Consider the following 20,885-nt stretch of genomic DNA (forward strand, 5'->3'; position numbering starts at 1 on the left):
TCAGATCGATCTTAGAGAAGTAGCTTGCCCCTTGAAGTTGATCGAACAGATCGTCGATCCTGGGTAATGGATACCTATTCTTGATAGTGACCTTGTTAAGCTCACGGTAGTCGATGCACAGACGCATGGATCCATCCTTCTTCTTGACAAATAAGATTAGTGCTCCCCAAGGAGACGAACTGGGTCTAATGAAACCTTTGGCTAGTAATTCATCCAATTGTGTTCTTAATTCCTTCATCTCTGTTGGTGCAAACCTATAAGGCGCCCTTGCTACTAGTGCTGCTCCAGGGATAATGTCAATTCTGAATTCTACTTGTCTATCTGGTGGTAAACCAGGTAGTTCTTCAGGAAAAACTTCAGGGTATTCGGAAATGACGAGGATATCCTCAATCTTGGGTTTCGGCTCATCAATAGTCACTTGTGCCATGTAGATGTCACAACCATTCTTCAAACACCTAGAGGCCTTGAGCATAGTCACTTGCTCAGGCAGTCCATACTGGGTATCTCCCTGAATGGTAAGTGATTCACCAGACGGAGTCTTGATCACTACTTGCTTCTTATTGCAGATAATCTGGGCCTGGTTATGAGATAACCAGTCCATACCCAAAACTATGTCGAAACCGGCTAACTTCAAAGGAAGTAGGGACAAAGGAAAAGAGTGGCTCTTAATGGATATGAAACATCCCTCTAATATGGTTGAGGCGGTTTCTAAGGTGCCATCTGCTAATTCTACCTCATACTTCACACTTAAGGTTTTGATAGGTAAATTCAGCAATTTGCAAAACTTATTATCTACGAAAGATTTATCAGCCCCTGAATCAAACAGCACTCTCGCATAAACATCATTTATAAGGAAGGTACCTGTGATCACATTGTCGTCCTGGACAGCTTCCTTTGCATCCATCTTGAAGACCCTAGCATTGGTCTTCTTTCCTTCATCAGCTTTCTTTGCATATTTTGGGCAATTTGTCTTAATGTGCCCCTTTTCGTTGCAACTGTAGCACGTTGCGTCTTTCAGTTTCTTGCATTCCAGGGTCTTATGTTCCGAAGATTTGCAAATCCCACAAGGTCTCGACTGAGATTGGGACTTTGAGTCAAGTCTGCACTTCCCAAAGTGGTATTTCTGACAAGTCTTACACTTGGGCTTATCTCCAGATTGATGCCCATCCTTCTTAGAACCAGACCCCTTCTTGTGGTCATTGTTTCCCCGGTGCTTCTTGTCTGACCTTCGTGAGTTGTCATCTTCACGCTTCCTTTTCTCGGCATCCGTGTTCCTTAGCGATCTCTGCCTGACCGCGTCCAGTGTGAGGAACAAAGATATATCAGCTACCGACCTGAAAGTAGCTGGCCGAGAGGCTTTTACACTTGCCTTTTATCTCTGGGGCTAAACCCCCAATGAAACGAGCTATTCTTTTGGGTTCCGGGGTCACCAGATAAGGAACCAACCTTGACATTGTATTAAAGCTCGTGAGGTAAGCTTGGCAATCTAGATTCTTCATAACCAATGACAGAAAATCCGACTCGATCTTTTCTACCTCATGCTGAGGGCAGTAGTTCTCCTTGATGAGGGCAACAAATTGTTCCCATGTCATACTGTATAGTGGAGTCTTCCCAGTAGCTTGAATCAGTGATCTCCACTAGGCTAAGGCCTCACCTTTGAATGATTGAGACACAAACTTTACCACATCCTTCTCAGCGCACCCGCTGATATCAACTACTGTGTCCATCTCATCCAACCAAGTCATGCAGTCTATAGCCCCTTTTTCCCCGGTGAAATCCCTGGGTTTACATGACACAAAGTATTTGTATGAGCAACCCTTATCACGGGGTCCTTGATTCAACACGATCTTTTGAGATGGGACACTTTGCTGGTTTAATGAGCGACGATCGTCATCATCTTTCTTTGATTCATCTTTCTTGGAGGGTGGTGGCTTGCTGTGGGCCTTAGAATGAGTCTTAGGTTTGGAATGCGGTGCGGATAGGGTCCTACTCCGAGTACCGCTCGTCTCACTATACTGCCTATCCAAGGCTTTTGCAACAGCATTGTCAATTAATGTTTGGAGTTCTGCACCCGCTATGTTAATCTGGGCGTTATCGTGATTTTCCCTTGGGTGACTGTTGATCTCATCCGAGTCAGCCATGTAGTTGAACTGTTACATAAGATAGTGACACTGGTTTATTATGGAATTGTCTTTTTATGGCAATTCATTAACCATGGTAAACATAGACCATTTTTGGTTTTATTTAGGTTTTTTATTTATAATTATCCTATCTACAAACGATAATAGTATTATTAGAACAAAAGGCCTAGTCACAGGGACATTTTAAATCATAAGTCATGATATTCAGAGAATCATGGCATGAAGGTTTGAACATAGTTCTTTACCTTTTCTGACAGGGAGTCATAGACTACTACTGTCTCTTGTCTCATATGACAATGAGTATGGCCCGTAGGCACTATATCACTAATGGATGCTTGATATACGATCATCTTATTTGATGATTTAAACTCATGATTTATAGATTATTAAGTTAGGTTTATGAATCCTTTGAAGAATCCTTATATAAGAATGACGCGTGTGATTTTAGCGAATCACGTCTGCCAAGAGTGTTAACATGTTTTCAGATGTTAACAGAGATTTGAATATTTTAAACAGGTCTTACCATTTTGGCCAGGTCTTATAATGACACGAAGGCTAGGTTATACCGTTAAGATTCTAAATTAATATTTGAATAGGCAGATATGTTTTAAAAGGAATGATTTTTGATTTATTTATTTCATATATTTATGCATATAATGACAAAAATGAAATTTATAAACTTAGCATTCCATTACATATTAAAAAGGATTACACATTGCCCTAAACGGGACTTTTCAAAAAGATAAATTACTCACGCAGAGGCTAAACAGAAATACAAGTCCACGCAGGGACCAAATACTAAGATAGGTGTCCTCACAGGGACTAAATACACAGATAAATGTCCACGCAGGGACTTGATTGAAATAGGGAATATAATAATACTTATAGGGGTTAATGATCCCTCTTCTTCTTTCCTTTTAACAAGCTTTCTAGGCCCTTGTGGAAACCACAGTTGTTCTTACGCTCTTCTTCAAAATCTCGTTCCACCCTATTTAGTCGGTGGAGGATTTCTTCTTGCTCCGGTGGGGAAAAACGTGGCGGCTGCGACTGCTGTTGAATAGGAGGTCGAACAGGTGTTTGATACCCATGAGCTGGGTATCCCATTCCCCAGGGAGTTCCATATGGTCCTTCAGGATGAAGGGCGTTGTAGTTTGCCGCCGCTACTAGGTATGGGTCGGCATCAATATAGTTGTAGTGAGTGTGAGCTGGTTTCTCAAATGGGTTATATGCCGTGGAACCGACGTATGTAGGTATCGGGTTATCATAACCAAATGGTGGCGGAGGTGGTGCAACTGGTGCAGAATTCACCTCTGCGGCTGGGCTAGAAGGTCCACCCATTTGTGGGTCTTCATACAGTGGCGGATAATGACTGCCACTGGAGTGTCGAGGGGTGCTAAAGTGAAAATCCCCTCTTTGTGCGGATATCCACGCGCCTATTCTCCTACGCCTTGGTGGTTCTGGAGGTGCTTGATGAACTGGCGGCGGTGGAGGCGGTGGCGTGACTGCCACGAAACGCGAATCCTCGGAGGGATCCTGCTGCTGCTGTTGTTGCTGCTCATGAGGCGATAAATGGTGAGAGGGTGTAAAGTACCACTCACACTGGTTGAATCTTGCTTGGTAACTGTCTGGACCCTTATAGGGTGTCCCGTGGAAGGATGATCCATCAGAGATCTCGATGGGATGGTTGGGGGTACCTCTTGCAGGCTCGACGGGATCCGTGTCCTCGTCCATGTCCATTGCATTGTCTTCTGAGAAATGGTCCTCTGGTCCAAGAGGGTTAAAACCCATTGGTTCTTGGATAAAGTTTGCCGGGTTGAACCGGCCCTGAAAGACAGGAGCAGGGTCGCCAAAGGAACGGTGCGAAACGGAAAGCTGGAGAGGTATGTATGAAGGTTGAGGGTTATCGGGCTCGTTTTCCGAGTGCGGCCTAAGAGAGTGACGGTAAGAAGGTGTTGAACTGTGAGAGATAAACCGTCTAGCGGGCTCAAAAAGGTTCCTCCTGTTTCTCTGAGGTTCGGCACTCATTGTAGTGGAAGGAGATCGCAGGTGAGAAGGCCCGACCTCGTGATCATTGGGGGCGGGGATTGGCCCCTTGCCTCTTCCTCCTCTTCTGAATCTCGGTGGCATATTCATGTTTAAACAATTGAAATAAATAACAAACAATAAAGGACAACTTTAAGCAACAATTTGGATTCGTCTTATGTTCTTGTCTAGACTCGAGTATGTGCAATTGTGTCATTGAGATTAAACACATAAGGCTAGTGTTTAATTCACTCAACGTTGGCTCTGATACCAACCTGTCACACCCTGATATTTCCACGTTTCACCGGTGGGCCCGGTGGGGGATTATCATGACGTAGTTGGTAACATTACAGTCAAACAACACAATATTTAAATGCACAGCGGAAGCAAAAGATAGATATATTTGAACTTAATAAATTGTAATATCAAGTATCACAACAGTTGAAAGTAATCCACAGGGGGATAAAAAATAAATAGAAAACATTGTTCAACAGTTTTGACATCCAAGCTTGCGAGACTTATTGTGGACGCTAGGAGAAAGCCAGCCTAGTTCGCGTAGTACCTGCACTTAACCTTTTTGAGAAAATACATCAGTTTACACTGGTAAATACATTCAACCGACTCATTTTGAAAAGTTAATAAAATTGATTTGAATGCATGAGGCACAAACTTTTTATAACTTGGGATAGTTATTTGTATATAATCTTGTAAAAGAATTACATGTTCCTTATGCGTTCAGTAGCCCGATCAGTAGACCGGGTTAAAGATCAATAGGCGCACCACATTATTTATTTCTGGCACTGACGGGTGTACGCCTACACCCCGTGCTTAGGTCGTGGCCATTTCGTAAAATGATACCAAGGATATCCGGGACATGGTCATTAACCCCCCAAAGGCTTTAAGCAAACAAAACATTTCAAAACGGAGCATATCAATGATTTAACCTCTAATAGATTAAAGATTCAATGTCCGACCAAGCGGTATTTTATATACCATACCCCAAGCCCGTATAGGGAAGATAAGTTAAAAGTATTTACCTTTGCAAGTATCAATCACAAATAGCAAGTGCGTGTAGCTTTTACCAGGTCTCCTATTCTGGAATGAAGGTTTATAATAACCTATTAGAATCCTAACGGGTCTTTAATTAAGCCTAAACTTAGACCGGTTAGTTTTTAATGAAAGATACGGTTCGAACGCGTGATTAAGCGAAGACCGGAATAGAATGTGATTTAGACCCGGCAAGTTCGAAGACTCGTATAATATGGGTAATCTAACCACATTCTGGATTTTGAGATAAAAACGACAAGGTTTGACCCGTTTCGGCTAATTTATGCAACTAGTTACATAAACCGTACCGAACGCGTAAGAAGCGTAACGGGTAACCGTAAGAGTCCTATGCAGGTTTCCTAAGTCAATATGCTTTAAATATGTTGTGATATCAGTAGGATATCTCCCATTATGCCCGAAACGAGTTTAATCTCATATTAAGCCCTGTAAGGGTATTTTGGTCATTTTAAAGGTTATAAAAGAGTTTAAAAGAAGTTCTGAGATTCAGGTCCGATACATCAGCAAAATAACTTATTTCAATAGGTCATATCAGTTGATAATAAGTCTTATGTGACAAAATGGTTTTTAAACTCATACTAGGTGTTTAATACGCGTAAAAAGCCTTTTTAAGCGATTTCCGGGTTATACCGGAAATCCGAGTTTTCTGATCAGGTTATAAAGTTCAAAATACCACATTTATTATATAAAATCAGTAGCAATTGGATTGGTGTCAAAATACTATGTAGAACTCATTTTATAACCAAAAAGGGTATAATCGGTATTTACCGAATCAACGCCATAACCTTGGGTTATGAGCAAGTTAAAAATAATTAAAAATCTTCATAAATCTCAAAATATTATATTACATCAGTGGGTAAAAGGTTTGGTGCTAAAAGTTGGGTTTAGATAGGCTTTATGCTAATTGCGCCGTTTAATTAACAAAAGTTTCTTAATTGCGCTATTTAGCATAACTCCTATTCTGGACCTCGAATTGCTATGAAACTTTAGGGATATGTTTATAAATCAGTAACCAAGGTTATTGCCTTCTCACATATCCAAAATTCTTGCTTCATGGTCAAAAGGGCATATTGGTCAACATTAAGCATTTAACGGAAACGTGCATATGGAATGGACAAACAACGAACCAATCACAGAGGGTTATACCATCATGTAACTTGGTCCTAAGGAAGCTCTAAGGCATATCTAAGTCATACTAAATCGGGTCAGAATTGAAGTCAAAGCAAAAGTCAAATTTTTGCGACTTTCGGTTCCGAACCGGGTCAAAACAGAAGATTGTCGGACCAAACAAGCTTAGACCAGTTCTTATACCTTTTACCAAGTTATATGAGTGATAAAATAGGTTACATGTCTTCCACATTGTTAATATGCGTAAATTCATAAATTAACATTTTGTTGACTTTTTCGAAACAACTTTGACCCAACATTTGATCTAGTTAGAGTGGGAATCAGAGGGTGCCCTTTCAAGGGTTTAATGCCCACATAATTACCAACTTATAACTATCTTTGATTCGACTAAACACCGAACCATTAGTGATTAATCGCTAAGTCAAGTGTTAATTACGACGGTTTGACTTTTAAGCTAAAACTAAGTAAATACTCAACTAAGAAAGGTTAAGCATACTTACTGAAGTCCTATGCACAATTAGAGATGCTTAGGGTCTGCTCTTGAACTCCAAAAAGCTCCACAAATGCAGAAGAAATGAGTGAACACAATGTTGCAACACAAGGGCCTTTTATAGTGTTCTTGAGAGCTTGTGATCATGACAACTAAGTCTAGCATTGATCTCAGATCATTTAAAAGTGTTCCTAGTGCCTAGGAACTGTTAGGGTCGCCCATGAGAGTGAAAATATCTTACTAAGTCGGTTAAACGTTTATAACTGCCAACAGCCAACTTGGTGTCGCTGGGCACTCCTTACGGACCGTAAGGCAGGACCTTTACAGTCTGTAAGCCTTTACCAGAAGGCAAAAAAATTTAACCTTCCAAGCTTTGAACAGGCAACTTGCATAGTGTGATTTTGAGCTAGGAATTGTCAGTATGAGACCTTTAACCCATGCTTGATCAGTTGTATCTACCATATCATGTAGAATTATTGGTTTGCACTATGATGGAAAATATAAACGAAGGTTTATCGTGCATTATTTCATAGGATCCATTCTTGCAAAATTTGGAATCCATTATTATTAGAAACCACCGGATTTAAAGGTATAATAGATGTTTATTATCATGTTAGGGTCTTGGGATTTATAATGAAGTCGTTCAGAGGTATAAATTAACATGTCGACATGTTCAAAAATCCTGCCATACATCTTTAACTAAATCCGAGTTTATAATGCTTTTGTCTTACATGACACGTGTCGATTATATATTGAACACAAATTTTCGAGGTGTTACAATTAACATGTGATAGAGGCATAAAGGATTAGAGTTGTAAACCTTCTAGAAAGCCCCATCATGCACAGCCATTCGGTTATAACCGAATGGCCATGTGGCATCATCCTGAACTCCCATCAAGGTCACGATGATGGCACTAAATTGAAGAAGGATCCATGCTTGCCCACTTTCCACGTGGCACCTCCCCAGCCATTGATCATGCCCACGATCCGTGTGCATATACACCACGTTAGCGATTAACAGTGAAGAAAATAAATGCTTACAGAAAATGCTTTTCGTTACTTCCTCCGTCAACAAACTTTCCCGCCCAAATTCGGTTATAAATAAGACAACTCAGGTATCATTTCTCAAGTTACTCTCACTTCACTTTCACTATTACTTCTTCTTTTTCATTGAAACCTGTACTTATTCTCACGCTGTAGGGTGGTCACGGAGAGAACCACCATTCTCCCCGCGACGAGTCTAACGGCTGTTTGTTTTGTAGTTATCGTTCGAAGAAGGAGATCAGCTAAACTCCGAATCAAACGAGAGGACTCACCCTTTTATGCAGAACCAAACCCCCTGGTCCGATTGATTCCGGTCATTCGAACCAGTGTTTCTTCATTGGCACCCACTGTTTCTTCAATTCCCATCCTAATCTTCTCGTTCTGATTCAATTCTTTTCAATCTCTGTTTTCCATGGCAAAGAATTTGTCAGTTCACCCATCAAGTCCTCGATCCGAAAACAAGGGTAATCCAACCCAGGTTATTCAGATCGACGGAATCATGGGAAAAGAGCTAGCAATAGAAATCGTCATGAGGTAAAGAGCTCTGTTGTCTCAGAAATGCAATATGGAACTCAAAACCATCCAGATCTACTCTCGGAAGAAACTCTAGAGTATTGGTTCACCAAATTCCAGACGACCATAAATGAGATTTTTGCACCAAATTCCAGATCTAAGCCTTTTCATAACAAATCTAACGATTAGAAGTCCCAAAAAGGGTACGTGTTCAAGAAAAAATCTGATACCTCGATGTTGGACCCACAACCAACACGTTAGTGGGACATCCAACTTAGTAACAAAGGATATCAGGACCCGTTCAGATATATAAAACAAAATATGGAGGATAACAACCACCAGGAAACCAAGGTTCAACAGACAAATATGGTACAAGGAGGACCTTCACGAAGACCGCACAAACGGAGTCATAATCAAAACTGGCGAGAACAACAGGTACTCTTCCCGGTCGTTCCAGGAGGTCCTCAAGAAGAACGCCCGGTAATCATCACTGGTATTTTCGGCCATTATCGCACTGATTTTATGTTTATAGATCCGGGAAGTTCAATGGATATAATTAATGAGCAATGCTTTAAACAACTAGACCCAGAGGACAAGGCGCGCTTGAAACCAGTCGATTTTCCTCTCACTGGTTTCTGTAATGAAGCCGTCTTTCCATTGGGACAAATCGCCTTCCCTGTAACTCTCTCATATGGTGAGCACTCGCGCACTGTCACAGTCAATTTTATGGTTATGCCAGTAACATATCGCCATGATGTATTACTAGGGATACGATCGCAGAGAGAGTTCAGCATGATTACCTCCATACCACACGCCGCGTGTGGTTTTCCGACGAAAACCGGGGTAGCAATTTTATATTCCAGCAAAGAAGTGATGTACGTGGATGACGAGCCACCAACAAAAGTTGCCAAACCCTCACCGTCAAATGAACCAGAAAAGTGGGTCCTCAACGAGGAGTATCCTGAACAAACCATTTTGTTAGGACACGCCATCTCACCAGCAATCCGTGCGAAATTAAAAGAACTCATGTCTAACAACATGGATATCTTCGCTTGGTCTCCGGCGGACATGACTGGAGTACCAAGAGAGATAACACATCACTGCTTAAATATCCGACCTTCCATAGAACCAGTCGCGCAAGGGAAGCGCAATCTTAGCGCCGAAAAAGCAAAGGCAATAAACGAACAAGTGGCCGAATTACTTTATGCTGGGATTCTGCGCAAAGTACAATATCAAACTTAGGTAGCCAACCCAGTAATGGTGCAGACGCACAACGGCGGGTGGCGCATGTGTGTAGATTTCAAAGATTTCAACAAAGCCTGCCCAAAAGACTGTTACGCCCTCCTAGAAATAGACAAGAAAGTGGATTCCTTAGCATCCTTCCGCTGGAAGTGTTTCCTAGATTGCTATAAAGGATATCATCAAGTACAAATGAAGGAGGAAGACGAGGACAAAAAGACCTTCCGCATAGATAAAGGTATTTTTTGCTACACAAAAATGCCTTTTGGCCTCCGCAATGCGGGAGCCACTTATCAACGTCTGATGGATAGAGTCTTCAGAGACGATATTGGCGTAACAATAGAAGTTTACATGGACGATCTCGTTATCATGAGCCGAGAGGAAGACTCTATGCTTGCAAACATTCAGCGCACCTTTGACTCCCTGCGCAGAGTTAACCTAAAGCTGAATCCAATAAAAAGCTCGTTCAGAATGGAGGAGGGCAAATTCCTAGGGTTCATAGTAACCAGAGACGGCTTCAAGGTCAACCCAGATAAGGTAGAAGCCATTCAACTAATGCCATCACCAGCATCAATCAAAGAGATGCAACGTCTGGCTGGTCGATTAGCAGCTCTCAAAAGATTTCTAGCAAATCACGCTGCCAAGTCATATCCATTCATCAGCACGTTACGCAATTGTGTTAAAAAAAGCCATTTCCAATGGACTCCAAAAGCAGAAAAAGCCTTCCAGCAAATGAAAGAATGCCTGATTCAGCTGCCAACCTTAACAACACCACGGAAAATGAGCCATTAATACTATATCTATCCGTAGTAGAAGTAGCAGTCAGCGTGGTACTGATGGTAGAAAGGGACGGAGTTCAAATCCGATATACTACATCAGCAAAATGTTAACCGGTCCAGAGACACGCTATTCTATCATGGAGAAACTCGTCCTTGCACTGGATCACGCATCACGCAGGCTGCAACGATATTTTTCTGGCCACGTTATCACCGTCCTTACAAACTATCATCTAGGACAAATCTTGTCTAAGCCAGACGTCGCGGGGCGATTGGCCAAGTGGGCTATCGAATTAGGAGGGTACAACATCTTGTACAAACCTCGACCAACTATTAAGGGGCAAGTCTTAGCAGACTTCGTTACCGAAGTCCCCATCGACAAAATCCAGGAATGCGAAGCAATTCAAAATCCTACCCCAGTCTTCGATGACAGGGTTTGGACATTACATACAGATGGTGCCTCAAACGACGACGGTGCAGGCCCATGCCTTCGCCTAGTTAGCCCTGACAACCACGAACTAACGTACGCAATTCGCCTGGATTTCAAAAGTACTAACAATGAAGCGGAGTATGAAGCGTTCCTTGCAGGTCTCCGCTTAGCACTCAAGATGGGAGCAAAGAACCTCAAAGCACATGTTGATTCCAAATTGGTAGCAGAACAAGTCAACGGTCATTACGACGCCAAAGGCGAAGCCATGACTCTGTATTTGGAACAAGCAAGAATCCTTATCAATCAGTTTCAGACCTTCAAGATAGTCCACATCAACAGAAGCGAAAACAAACATGCAGATGCGTTAAGCAAACTGGCTGCTACAAGCTTCAAACACCTCGCGAAAGAAGTCCGCATCGAGGTATTATCTAGTCCATCTGTCCCCTTAAGACAACTAAACATCATAGAAGTTAGGAATCCATCTTGGATGTCCCTAATCATTACATACTTACAACATGGAGTCCTCCCAGAGGGAAAGGCAGAAGCTAGAAAAATTCTGCACAAGGCATTAAACTACGAAATGGCAGACGATATCTTGTACCGCAAATCATTCATGGGTCCTCTTCTACGTTGCGTAGATAAGACCGACGCACAATATTTAGTCCGCGAAATTCATGAGGGACTATGTGGAATCCATGCAGGTTACTACTGGCCAGGTATGCACGTAGATGCAGTAGAACTGTTGCGCAAATGCACGGCATGTCAGCGTCATGCCCCAAAGACACTCCGCTCAAAGAATCCTCTGGTCCTAGTCACTTCCGCTTGGCCCTTCCAACAATGGGGCATTGACCTAGTCGGTCCCTTTCCCGATGCGCCCGGCGCAGTCAATTTCATAATAGTAGCAGTAGACTACTTTACTAAATGGGTAGAAGCAAAGGCTCTCGCGTCGACTACTACAATGGTGATCCGAAAATTCATCTGGGAACACATTATTTGCCGATTTGGATTACCATTGCCCATCATTTCTGATAATGGTAAAAACTTCGCATCAGAAGATCTACAAAAATGGTTCAAAGAAATGAACATCGAACATAGCTTCGCCTCTGTGGCACACCCACAAGCGAATGGGCAAGTCGAGAGTGTAAACAAGCAGATAGTGGATGGCATAAAAGCAAGACTGGGAACCGCGCACAGGGGGTGGGTAGACGAACTCCCAAGCATTTTATGGGCTCACCGCACTATGCCAAAAACCAATAAAGGCGAAACTCCATTCAGTCTAGTTTATGGTTCAGAAGCAGTAATTACAGCAGAAGTCGGTCTCCCATCACCACGAATGATCGCCATGGAAAAGCAAGGCAACGAGCGAGAGCCCAGAATTGACCTGGACCTCCTTGAAGAAAGGCGCGAAAACGCAGCCATCAACGAAGCCAGGTACAAATCAAAGCTAGAGAAATATTATCACGCTCGCGTGCGCGTGTGCACTTTTGTTCCAGGGGATTTTGTTCTATGAGACAATGAGGCCTCTAACGCTGAGAAACCAGGAAAACTCGCGCCCAAGTGGGAAAGACCATACGTCATTCACGAAGTCCTAGGTAAAGACGCATATACCCTAAAAAGGCTGGATGGAACAGACATACCACACACTTGGAATTCGCAATAGTTGCGTAGATGCTATATGTAGCCAACCTATCCATCCTGCACAACAGCCAACACTTGCGCAGGCAACATAATTATTTTATTTATTTACTTTGTATCTACTGGCCCCCGCGCCTTAATCAATTGATACATAGTATTATTCCTGTTATGTTCTATTGTTTATTACAAAATGCATGTAATTTCTTTTGGTAAGCGCGAAAACATTATGGTAAAACATTACAAGTCTCATGAACGGTCCACGGATACAAGTCCCACATACAATCCAGACCTACGTTCACACATGAGATTTATACCATCTTTATTCGCTTTACCTAAACAAAACAATTATACACATGCAAGACATTGTAATCCAAACATATCTTATATTCAAAACGTTACTTGCGAACTATACGCATTAACAAAAATCTACATGCACAACAGTTTATCAAAAAGTTACTTGTGCAGAAAGCACAGTAACAAAAGTATACGAGCACAGCAGTGCATCAAGCAATATTTACAAAAACATACAAAATAAACTAGACATCTGGGAACATGGCCAACACCTCCAAAGGAGTATGTAGTGCTTCACCATACCACTCGAGCGGGTGAGGGTCAATGATCCACGAGTTCCCATCCTCCCCATCACCCACAGCAGATGCCATCCTGTGGGCCCTGGCCAGAATTGCAGAAGGACGTCCACTTTGACGCCGCTTATACACCACCGAGCACTGACCTTTCCGATCAGACCGAAACATTTGCATCAAGACATTCGCCGACAATCGCGTAACACCTACATCATCATCAGCCCCAGTAGGAAATGGGATATCATCTTTCCCTTTTCAGGGACGAGGCACGGTGCAGAGAAACCCTTCATTTCCGACAGCATTTTCCGGTGTCAGACCTCCAAGACGAAGCATAGCATCAGCAGCGCCAAGAGTCTTCAAAATATCGGAAATCCTCCTTAAACGGTATTTTCGATTCGTTTTCATATTTACCAAATCTGGTAAATGGACAGTAATAACATACATAATATATATATATATATATATATATATATATATATATATATATATATATATATATATATATATATATATATATATATATAAAGCTTAAACGAGTTGACGTCAGCACAGTTAAAGAGAAGTGTAAGAAATCGTAATGATTAATGTCAAATCGCCACTTTCTGAAACGGCGGCACCACAAGTAATCATCGATTTTATTAAATAACCCCTGACAGCGTCAGACGTCTGCACACATTCCCACAAGTCACAGGTTCAATAAGAAGGTGATCGGTCAAACACCTGTTCATCTTCTTCCCCAAGGCACACAAGGGCTACATCACATCAATCAGTTCATGCTAAAAAACATTCATTCTAGCATAATGAACAGTTCAACTTGAAAAAAATCTTCTCCAAGAAGATTCCCCACGGTTCATGCCAAAACTCCACATGGCAAAAAAACACCCATCTCTCATAGCCCAGTACTCCACTTATTTGCATAAGAGCAACACTGGACTGGGGGGACTTGAAGGGGTATGGTCCCAAAAACCTCGCGCAGGCACGTGGGACCATACCACATCTTCATCACAATAAACCCCCTTTAAAAGAACCTTGCGCGGCTGCACACCGGTTCTAAAGGAAAACTTGAAAGAAAATAGTCTTCAACATCCACGCGGCAAGATGGAACTAACACATCCTTGCCCAAGTTCCTATGGCAGAATAGTTAACAAACATCTCTGCGCAAATATCACCAGACTTAAACAGAAAGTGGTCTTTCTGTTACAACAGAATTAACATGAGACAGAGGCATAGAAGATTACAGCTGTAAACCTTCTAGAAAGCCCCATCATGCATAGCCATTCGGTTATAACCGAATGGCCACGTGGCATTATCCTGAACTCCCATCAAGGTCACGATGATGGCACTAAATTGAAGAAGGATCCATGCTTGCCCACTTTCCACGTGGCACCTCCCCAGCCATTGATCATGCCCACGATCCGTGTGCATATACACCACGTTAGCGATTAACGGTGAAGAAAATAACCGCTTACGAAAAATGCTTTCCGTTACTTCCTCGGTCAACAAACTTTCCCTCCCAAATTCGGTTATAAATAACACAACTCAGGTATCATTTCTCAAGTTACTCTCACTTCACTTTCACTATTACTTCTTCTTCTTCATTGAAACCTGTACTTATTCTCACGCTGGAGGGTGGTCACGGAGAGAACCCCCATTCTCCCTGTGGCAAGTCTAACGGTTGTTTGTTTTGCAGTTATCGTTCGAAGAAGGAGATCAGTCAAACCTCGAATCAAACGAGAGGACTGACCCTTTTAAGCAGAACCAAACCCCTTGGTCCGATTGATTTCGGTCATTCGAACCAGTGCTTCTTCAGCTCAGGATATCATCAATTGAAATTACAAGAAGAGGACATTCCTAAAACTGCTTTCAGAACAAGGTACGGTCATTATGAATTTACAGTCATGCCATTTGGTTTAACCAATGCCCCAGCCGCATTTATGGACATGATGAACAGGATGTGTAAACCATACCTGGAAAAATTCATAATTGTCTTCATAGATGATATTCTAATTTACTCTAAGAGTAAAGAAGATCATGCAGAGCATCTGCATACACTTCTGACATTATTGAGAAAAGAGAAGCTATATACTAAATTCTAAAAATGCGAATTCTGGTTACAAGAAGTGCAATTCCTTGGACATCTGGTAAATCATGATGGAATTCATGTGGATCCCACAAAGATCGAGGCGATTACTAAATGGAAAGTCCCTGAATCACCAACGGAAGTAAGAAGTTTTCTTGGACTGGCAGGATATTATAGGCGATTTATTCAAGATTTCTCTAGAATAGCCATTCCACTAACCAAACTGACCTTCAAATCAGTTAAGTTTGAATGAGGACCAAAACAGGAAGAAGCCTTTAGGATTCTTAAGCAAAGGTTAACCAACGCACCCATACTCGCGTTACCAGAAGGAACTGAAGACTTTATAGTCTATTGTGATGCGTCTAAGCTAGGATATCGATGGGTGTTAATACAATGTCAAAAGGTTATAGCTTATGCCTTTAGATAGCTTAAGAAACATGAAGAGAATTATACAACCCATGATCTAGAGTTAGGAGCCATAGTTTTTGCCATTAAAATTTGGAGACACTATCTTTATGGTAGTAAGTTTGTTGTCTTCACAAATCATATGAGTTTAAGATACATTTTTGGGCAAAAGGAATTGAATATGAGACAGAGACGCTGGATGGAAATTCTTAGTGATTATGATTGTGTTATCCAGTATCATGCAGGGAAAGCTAATGTAGTAGCTGATGCTTTAAGTAGAAAGTATCATGAAAAACCAAAACGAGTATGCTCTCTCAGATTAAATATGCAGATAGATTTAAATGAACAAATTAGAGAGGCACAGGAAACAACAATCAAGGATGATGCTGAAGGTTTAAAAGGAATGATTAAAGGATTAGAACAAGGGACATGGAATTTGGAGATTCTATAAGAAAAGGATCTGGATACCTAGACAAGGAAACCTACACCATAAAATTTTAGAAGAAGCCCATAAGTCTAAGTATACGATACATCCGGTAGTGATAAGATGTATCAAGATTTAAGAAAGAATTTCTGGTGGATAGGAATGAAAAAGGATATAGCAAACTATGCTAAATGTCTAACCTGTTCACAGGTTAAAGCTGAACATCAGAAACCCTCAGGGTTATTACAGCAACTAGAAATGCCAATATGGAAATGGGAATTGATAACAATGGACTTTGTTACCAAATTACCAAGACATGAAAAGGTAATGATACAATCTGGGTGATTGTAGACAGATTAACCAAATCTGCTCATTTCTTACCAATGAAGGAAACTTTCAGTATGGAACAGTTAGCCAAGTTATATGTAAATGAAATAGTTTCATTACATGGAATTCCTTTATCTATTGTATCTGATAGAGATAGCCATTTTACATCTCATTTTTGGACAAGTTTCCAAAAAGCAATGGGAACCAGGTTGAACCTAAGCACAGCTTACCATCCGTAAACGGACGAAAAAAGCGAAAGGACAACACAAACGATGGAAGATATGCTTAGAACCTGTGTAATTGATTTCGTAGGAAAATGGGATGATCATTTACTATTAATAGATTTTTCTTACAATAACAGCTATCATACAAGCATTAGTGCTGCACCATTTGAAGCACTTTATGGACGAAAGTGCCGAACTCCAGTCTGTTGGGCAGAGATTGGAGAAAAGCAACTATCTGGACCAGAGATAGTGTAAGAAACAACGGACAAGATAATTCTAGTCAAGGAAAGACTAAAAGCAGCACGAGATCGTTAAAAGAGTTACGCAGATAACAGACGAAAACCTTTGGAATTTCAAGTAGGAGACAAGGTATTATTAAAAGTTTCTCCATGGAAAGGAGTGGTCAGATTCGTTAAAAGAGGAAAGCTAAGCCCAGGTATGTTGGACCTTTTGAGATTATTAGAAGAATACGACCAGTAGCTTACCAGCTACAACTACCAAAGGAAATGGCAGGAATACATGATGTATTTCATGTATGTAATCTCAAGAAGTGCTTAGCAGACGAATCTTTAGTAATACCTCTTAAGGACATAGAGGTAAATGAGAAACTTAAGTTTGTAGAGAAACCCATTCAGATTGAAGATAGAAAGATCAAGAATCTCAAACACAAGAGATTAGTTCTGGTCAAAGTAAAATGGGATTCTAAGAGAGGACCAGAATACACTTGGGAGCTCGAGTCAGAAATGCAAAGGAAATATCCACACCTGTTCTAGTAGATCTCGAGGATGAGATTTAAATCAAGGTGGGGAGGATATAACAACCCTCCTAAAAACCTTATAAAACCCTAAACGTCCTAAAGTATACCCCGTATCCGAGAAACGGGCCTGAATTACAATTATATTAATAAAAATCAAATAAAACAAATAATAACCGTCGCTCGCGGGCCGCGACATAGTTGGCCAAGCGAGTCGCGGGGCGTGACACTCGGTTACTTGCCGGACACTTGTGAAGCCACGTGTCCTAACGCGTGTCGAGGCTAGTGTCCTGACTAGTCAAAGCTAAGGCCTAACCTACCCTGCTCGTGGGCCGCGAAAGAAAAGGAAGAGGGCGTCCCGGGGCGCGAGCCGCCCTTCGATCAGCCCTATAAAATGGGCCGATGGCCTCAGTTTACCTCCGCTCAATTCTTTTTCTCTCTCAGACGTATAGCCAAAATATAATCAGGTATTATACCCCAAAAAGCAAAGCTCTGCTTCATTGTAAGTATTATAACCCCCGATCACGTATTTGTTACCCTACCCGATTGATCTAGGGCTCCTTAACGCATGTCAAGGTCTGCCTGACTCAGTTCGTTGGAGTTCTGTCTCGTGTTGTACGACTAATGTGATTTGTGTTATCTTACTAACACGTGTGCATTGTTTAATTTTTAATAGATAATAACCAGGAGAACCATCAGGAAGCTATAGTATTATCTAAGTCAGCAATGTGAGTACATCTTACTTTTTGTCACCTTTTGTGAATCATTCAAAATGTTTTACCAAAATCTCAAATATTATACTTAACAATGATTGAGTCTGTGTATTCTACAATTACTGTTGGTATGTTGGGGTTTTGTATACATTACTTGAAATTCGTTACAATTGGACAAAGAGTTAGCCAATGAGTAATATGTCACACCCCCAAAATCCATGATGTACAGAAAAAGTACATATGTTTTTAGTGTATATTTTGGTCAGTTTTCGGTAGTTTTGAGTCTAGTTTAGGTTAGAATTTCGATACTGCTGACGTTAAGCTTTGATTTCAGGTCCCGTAGCTTAAAGTGATGAAAAACGAGTCGAAACGAGCAGTTTGGAAGAAAAACGGGATTCGTACGCGAATTGGAAAGCTGGAAATCAAAAAAATAATAAAATAATCAGAAGGGAGGGCGCCGCGTGACGCCTAGCCCCCTCGCGTCACGCCTAGCCCCTAAACCGTGGATCTGGTTGTTTGCTGCTAGGGTTTTTGAAGGAATTTCCAAGAAAAAAACAAGAAGAACCCTAATTACGAAATTGAGACATCTTTGGGCAATCTTGGAGCATTCTTGGCGCATAATCGGAGATCTCAAGGTTTTGAAATCATCGGTACGAGTCAAGGGCGAAGAACCGAAGGATCTATCGGGTTTTCTAATCCCTTGTTTTGTCGATTTCTTTTCTTGAAACTTGTTATGATGAATTCTTGTTTAGACATCTTTGGATTGTTTTCACGTTTTAGTATGCTTGGCTAAACATTTAAGCCACCTAGACTTGATGAATGGATTGATATAAAGTTTTTACCGGTTTTATTAATTGCATGATTTTTATGGACTAATTGTGTTTTGTAAAAGGTTTGATTTAATGATTTGATGTATATGCGTGCTTTGATTTGGTTTATTGTTATTATTTGCTTCATATGATTCTTAGTAACGGTCTATATCACAATATAGAGTCATATTAGGGTGTAGGATTTCGGTGAGTGTCTATATCACGTTAGAAAACCTTAACTCTTTAGGGAGAATCGGCCGATAACCCCTAGAAGTAATTGATAATAATTTGCTAAGTCTTAGTGTTCTACTAGTCCTAATACCTGGGAAGTGAGGGGCTATTGGTAGGTCTTACCCGGCGAATTGCTTTAGATAGTCCTTGGGAAAGGTCATATCTTGGTTTATCTGTCAGTTTTATTAGTCTATCAAGTCAAATTAATTAGTCCAAACTACCCTAGATCTATGATTGGAAAAGAGTAGGTCAACATTAGGGTACTTACACAATAATTAGACAACTGGGAAGGCGTCTAATAACCGGTAGGATTAACGGCCTAGGTAGTTCCACAGGTTTCTCCTTGAGAAGGGTCGAGGGGCTTAGTTGGTTCTTAATAGGTTTAGTATCACATGATCCCGGTTCCATAATTCGTGTAGTTAATTTAATCGGTAATCTCTAAAAAATGATCCAGGATTCTTGTCTAGGTGGTCTCGTTCTCATATAAGGAAAGTCCTCAGTCTTAATTCGTTTTTAGTCCAGTTTTAGTTAATTTAATAGTTTAATATAGATTTCCCAGATTTTTCATAACCCCCCCTAAAACAAATAAACAAGTTAAGTCGTGTCTGTCAGCGTCTGTTAGAGTCTAGTTTGCGTGATACATAGAGTCTCTTGGTTCGATATCCGGACTTCTTAGGGTTATACTACATTGATCGGTACACTTGCCGATTGTGTGGTTTAGGTCGAGTCTAGAACTAAAGCTTTGTAGTGTCTAGTTTAGAAAGTCTTATTTAGTTAATTTTTATAGTCTGTTTAGCACACATCAAGTTTTTGGCGCCGTTGCCGGGGACTCTTGGCAATCGCGTTCATTAGCTTTGATATACTTCATTGACAAATACGTGCTACGTGTTTACTTTGTTTTGTGTCTTTTATATTCATCTTGAGTCTTAGTAACTAGTGTTTGTTTGCTTTTCTTGTGTTCAGGTTTTTGCTTGTAGTGGATGCCACATCTGCGCTCGCACGGACCGCTACCACGAGTCAAGGAGTCATCATCTCAATTGGGCCAAGGCCCTCAGGTTACTTCTTCATCCTCTTCTCGTTTTCCCAATTTCGATTCCACCCCGTTACCCACCCCACCTCCTACACCACCACCTTCGCCAAACCATTCGCCTAAAACCTCACCTAAGGTTTCTCCACCCGATAGTCCTACTTCTAGTGCCTCTAGTAATCCAGAAAACTTAGAACCAATGGCCAACCCTAGGCAAACCGTCCATCAGCAAGCCACTCAGAATTTCACCGGCCTTGCTTCACCCATCACCGTCCCACCCATAGTTAATGAAAATTCATGGCAGATTCCATCTTATGCCATGCAGGCTATCACCAATACCATCAAATTCCATGGCCGAGACGATGAGGACGCCCCGGCCCACATCAACCGTTTCTCTCGTATGCTAGCTACTTTTAGCCTTCACGGTGCCCCTAACGATGCCACCTACCTACAACTTTTACCATTCTCATTAGCCGGCCGTGCGGCTACTTGGTTGGACTCTCAACCAACCGGTACCTTTACTACATGGGCGGGGCTTCGTCAAGCCTTTTTGAACAAATATTTCCCGCCCGCTAAAGCCTCACGTCTTAGAGACCAAATCCACTCCTTCCGCATGGAGCCCGACGAGCCTTACTACCTTGCTTGGGAGCGTTTCCAAAACCTTTGTGCTCGTTGCTCCCAGCATGGTCTTTCTGATTGGGATTTGTGTGAGAAATTCTATAAGGGTCTCACCCAAGAGACTCGTGATAGGTTCGATACTAATGCGGGGGGGGGGGGGGCATATGATGGGTATTCTTACAGTTGCCGAGTGTTTAGAGCGTTTT

This window comes from Helianthus annuus, chromosome 15 (assembly GCF_002127325.2).
Source record: "Helianthus annuus cultivar XRQ/B chromosome 15, HanXRQr2.0-SUNRISE, whole genome shotgun sequence".
NCBI classification, from domain to species: domain Eukaryota; kingdom Viridiplantae; phylum Streptophyta; class Magnoliopsida; order Asterales; family Asteraceae; genus Helianthus; species Helianthus annuus.